A 5,583-nucleotide genomic window follows, 5' to 3' on the forward strand; every position below is an offset into this window, starting at 1 on the left:
GGGCTTCCCATAAAAGCCCGTGTCACGTTAGCTTTCCCCAAACCACCTGCTCCTCTCTGGTGCCAGGATAGGGTGGCAGGAGGCTTAACTTGCTGCAGGACAGGGCTCTGCTTCACCCGCTGGTGCCGTGGCAGCATGTCAATGGAAGTAGGGTCACCTGAGTGCTGCCTTGCTGGCAGGTCCTTCGTGTCACCAGGGCAGCAGCCCAAAGAGCAGATGGATGGGCTGCTCCACGCTCCATCCATCTTTGCTAATTGGGCAGTGTTTCCCCTCAGCCCTCGCCAGAACCATCTCCTGCCGGCTCCTGAAAGTAAGTAAGTATTAGCGTGAAGAGCATGTGAATGAATCTGCCAGATCCAGCATCTGTCTCACTTGCAGGACTTCTGTGGTTGATGGCTGTGTGTCCAGGTGGAGGCTGGTGATGAGTGCTACCCCCCGGGGGTCCATCTTGGGAATGGTGCTCTTTAATATCTTTATCAGTGACACAGGCACTGGGATCCAGAGCACCCTCAGCAGTTTGCTGATGGCCCCAAGCTGAGCAGTGCAGTTGACACGGCAGAAGGAAGGGATGCCATCCAGAAGGACCTGGGTGGGCTCGAGAAGTGGGTGCACGTGACCCAAATAAAGTTCAATGAAGCCAAGTGTGGGGCGCTGTGCACAGGTTGAAGCAATCCCAGGTATGGGTGCAGAGTGGGAGACCTCACTGAGCAGCGCTGCAGAGAAGGACTTGGTTGGATGATCTGCTGGATGAGGAGTTTGTCACGAACCAGCAGCCTGTGCTTGCAGCTGGCAGGCCAGCTGTGCGTGCCCCATCCCTGGAGGTGCCCAAGGCCAAGGATGGGACCCTGGGCAGCCTGATCTAGTGGGGGGCACCCAGCCCATAGCAAGGGGTTGGAACTGGGTCAGCTTTAAGGTCCCTTCCAATCCAAGCTGTGCCTTCATTCTATGATGGCTTGCTCCAGCTCAGTCCTATTTTAGCCAAAAAAAGAGTGGAAATTCCCACAGCCAAAAAGACAATGAGATATGCCTGCTGTACAGCATGTGGCATTGCTCCTGCTCACTCCTGACCTTTTGTCTGCAGACCTTGGAGGGCTTTTGTCTGCACGCCGCGCACCTCGCTCCATGTCCTCGCATCTCCCTTCGCGTGCTCCTCTTCAGAACAACCCAGACATGCTGTTTCCTTTTCATCCTCCGTCGTGAAAGAAGATGTGGTTCCTCCTTCAGCTCCTGTCCTCTCACAGTAATCACCTCTTAGCAGAAAAGAGCCATTTCACAACACGCCGTTGTCTTTGATCCTATGTTTGCTTTCTCAACCTACGCTATCTCAGGGTTTTGCTCATGAGTGCCTGAACATAACACATCCTATTACATTTTTTCATAGAGTTCATAAGCATTTGCAAAACTCCTGCTTTTAACACCAGCAATGACAAAAAACAGGTCGTTTTCTCCCCAGTTTCCCATTAAATGCCATTTCAGCATTTTCAATTTCGAGGATGCCACCCTGTAATTTCACAGTATTAACCAGAGACCTGAGTTTGACTTTTCAGCTCTTCTGCCTTCCTTTGAGCAACTTTAAAACGATTTTCCCAGAAGACTTCTGGGCTGTGGATGCCCTGCCACAAGACAGCAAGGGTTACATCCTTCCCTTTTACGCGTCTCTAAAAAGATCCTCCTCTTTTATATAAACCTTTTTGGGGGGGAAGGTTTGACATATTTGCAGCCCTGAAGGAGATGACTTTACAACCTTTATCTTTCCAAATATTCCTTTGTCAACAGCAAGAGTGCAGCCATGATCAGGTAATTTCTGCAGGATCTTGTATGAAGTTGACTTGGCTCTGCCTGTCATTGTAATTTGGTGTCAAATTAGCTGTTGAGCAAAATACCCAAAGTTTCCTGCCCGATTCCAGCTTTCTAAATCTGTTTTAAATGCTTCAAAAGTGCCTCTTCTCTTTAATTTGTTCCCATGGATACCATTCAGAAGTTCCATTCATTTTAGGCGTGCAACCCTCTTCAAATCTTTATCACAATCTACCAGTTGACTTCTGCTTCCTAAATTAGCCGAAGGCTCTAAAATCTAAGGCAACAGCAACAGAAACCAAGGTACCTTTTGCTCACTGCTCTCTGCAGCCACACTTTTCCCTCTGCAGAGATGAAATCCCACAGCTCTGTGCATCCCTGGGGTCCCGGTGCAGGACGATGCTCTGGTCACCCATGCCATCCTCTTGCCTTCCTCCTTTCTGCTTCTCCTCATCAGCTCCACTTCTGGTCCCAGGTAGCATCAAAGCTCAGAGCGTGCAGGTATCATTTAACAGCAGAGCTCAGAAATGCTGGAGGAGCGCTGAATGGAGCTGCTTCCTCAGTTAGGACCCCACAACAAGCCAAACGGGTTGAGCAAGAACAGCTTCCAGTGTCACATTTCAGCACAAGGCACCCAACGCCAGCTATCTGCACAGAGCACACTCACAGCCTTATCTTGCTTGAGCTCCACCAGAAGCCCCCAGTGGGGTGGGACCCAGTGCTCTGCTTGGATGGGGCTGGAGCCCCCCCCCCCCGATCCCCTAAATGTACTCTGGGAGCAGGGCTGGAAGGGAGCACACTGCTTAATGTGTCCTTACCATGCAGGTCAGTGGATGGGGTCAGGGCAGCCCTGGTAGCCTAGGGCATCCTTGCTGCTCACAGCCTTCATGTGACAGGGCTGGGTTCTGTGCCAGGCTGCAGAACATTTGGGATGGTGGGGGGGGGGAGGCAAGGGGGGACAGTGGGCATGGGTTGGGGTTGGACCGGATGATTGTAGTGGTCTTTCCAATTTTAATGATTATGTGATTCTAAGACAGAGGGGTCCATTCTTGGCATCAGGCTGCGATCACATAGATCGACTCTCTGCGGTCGTGCACCCTTCACTGAGTGCTATTAGGAACAGCTCCTGCATCCCTGATTGGGAACACAGAGCAGGTGCAAAGCAGTGGCTGCTCGCCTTTGGGCAGCGCTGCTTCAGACCATTTATCATTCAGATAGGGGAAAAAGGGTTAAACACAGCCTGCCCCCCCAGCCAGCGGTGCCTTTGGTTATCTGCAGCATGGCTGCAGGGCTACATGGTGCCTGTACATGTTCGAGGATCAAGAGTCAAGTGTTTGAATGATAAGTGATATCTTAAAAACATAAGTTTAGCAATGAGCCTTTGCCGACAATACTATACTATTAGTTAATAGGCAGAATTAACTCACTGGCCTGGGGCCAAGCCCATCACAGCCAGAGCCAGAACAGCTGAAGCTGCTTTTCACTTGGGTTTTGCTTTTATGGGATTTGCTGCTGCAGGGAGACTCCAATTTCTGTACAAATATGCTGGCATTTCCCTCCTCCCAACCTGCCCCTGGAAGCTGCACGGAGCCCGAGGGATTCAGCCAGGAGCTGAGAGCTTTCCTGCTGCACACAGGGACGTCAGTGAGCTGCCTGTTCCCCACGGGGCGTCTCTCTGCCGGCGCTCATCAGGTGCCTGCAGGCAGATTTATGGCTCTAGGTGCCACCGGGGCAACCCGTTCCCCATCCCAATTTAATGTCCCGTTCTCTCTTAGGGACACAGCTTGGTGGACAAGCCTACGGTAGGGCTGGGCTGGTGGTTGCACCATCCTGAGGTCTTTTCCAACCTTAACGATCCTATGAGTATTTTGGTTGAAGTAGCTCCGGATCCTGGAGATCCAGCCCAAATCACAGTGTGTAGGTGGTGCTGGCGATGCTCATCCTGCCCGGTGGGGAGGAGGTGGCCTCAGCCCTCCCCTCTACGTCTCCCTCCCTCCTGCTGCACCTCTTTAACCCTGCAGACTGACACAGAGCCACCTCCTCCAGGTGCGATGAGCCAAAGGCTTCATGTGCAAATACAACCTGTTCTTCCTGCACCGGGAACTGTAAATGCTGCATGCAATGAGTCACCATCAAACCCGCTTTAATGTCCTCTAGATGCCATCTCTTGTGGCTCTTGTCTGCCTGGGAACCATCTTTTGATAGGAAGCTAACACGTGCGATTGAAGTGGTGGCTGCCCCATTTCTGTAACCCCAGTGCTGCTGCTTTTCCCAGGCGTGACTTTCTCTCTGCAGCAGCATTTCAGCGTCCCATGGGTGCAGCAATCAGGGTAGAACCAACTGACTTTGCTCCTAAGTTCTCCTCGGTTCCAAGTGACACCCGATGGCAGCAAGGAGAGCGTCAGCTCCTGTGGTCTGTGACTGTCCTTTATGGAGGCATTAAAATAGGTTTGGGGTGGAATGAAAGAACATCATGGGAAGTCTGACAACACCATGGGATGGTATTGGATGGCTTTCACTTGTCCAGTCTGGGCTGCTGAGCCCCTGCGGGATGCAGGACAGGGGCTGAGGGCTGGTGGGACACTGATCCATCCAAAGCCCTTCCTAGGGACAGAGCAAGGACACGAGGTGGGAGCAGTGCTCACAGTTCACGAGTGCCTCTGAATAGCATCTTCAGGGACAAACCCATCTCCAAAGGAGAACGTACGAGCTTCAGAATCACTGCTGCAGTCAAACAATAAATCTGTGCGGTCTACTCACCAGCAGCAACAGCTTTGGGGATGCTCTGGAGCTGTAGGAGCTCTCAGAGGGGATCGGAGCCTACGGTTGGCCACACTGAGTTAAGAAAGTCGTCTGGTTTTGGCCAGCGTTGTCAGGGAGCCTTGACCTTCCCCCAAACACAAAATGAATTTACTTGCATGGGGTTGGGGCACTCCAAATGTCCAAGCTGCTGGTGCAGCAGGGTGATGAGGAAGAGCACGGTGAGACAAGCCCGTGCCTTCCATACCTCTTGGTGGGTAGGCTGGGATCCCGGGCTCTACCCGGGGATGGGGAACTACGGGTTAATGGGTGTTATGATGGAGAGAAGGAGCTGGGTCTCAGAGTGGAGAATTCCACTTGACCCCATCTTGTCCGAAGGGGAATTTTAAGTAATTCCTGTAAGTTGGAAACGAAGGGATTCCTGCTCCCAGCTCACCAGGGTCGGTAAGCCCAGAGGGTCCGTGGTTCAGAGCCCAGCTGAGCCTCCTACCACCAACTCTTGTTGTCCCTCTGCGGGCATCGGCCGGACCTCTTTGTGCCCCCCAAGGGACGCTCCACACCAGCCGCGTTTTCTGGGCCCGTAGATCGGGCCGGCACAGCCCCGGCTAGGGGTGATGCCGAGCACGGGGACGCCCCAAGCTCGGGACGGCGCTGAGCTCGGAGGAGCCCAACCGCAGCGGGGCGGAGGCCGACGGGTCCGTGCCGCCCCCGACAGAGCAGCGGGGCGGTGGGAAGGGCGGAGGCGGGGGCATCCCTCCGGCCCTCCGGGAGCTCCCCCTTCTTTTCTCCACCCCCCCTCCGGCTTTCGCGGCGCTCACTCAACCCCGAGAGGAAGATTTGGGCTGAAATCACGGCTTTCTCTGGATGATCGACAGCTCCGGGAGAAACCATCGTTCGGCGCAGGGGGAGCCGCCTCCCTCCTCGCCCCCCTCCGCCGGCCCCGCACCTCCGCCGCTCCCCACCGCCCCCCGCGCCGCCGCCGCTCCCCGCTCCTCCGCCCTCCGCCCGCCGCCCCCTCCGGCAGCG

This window comes from Lagopus leucura, unplaced genomic scaffold (assembly GCF_019238085.1).
Source record: "Lagopus leucura isolate 7727_CA_CO unplaced genomic scaffold, USGS_WTPT01 Super-Scaffold_100037, whole genome shotgun sequence".
In the NCBI taxonomy this organism is placed as follows: domain Eukaryota; kingdom Metazoa; phylum Chordata; class Aves; order Galliformes; family Phasianidae; genus Lagopus; species Lagopus leucura.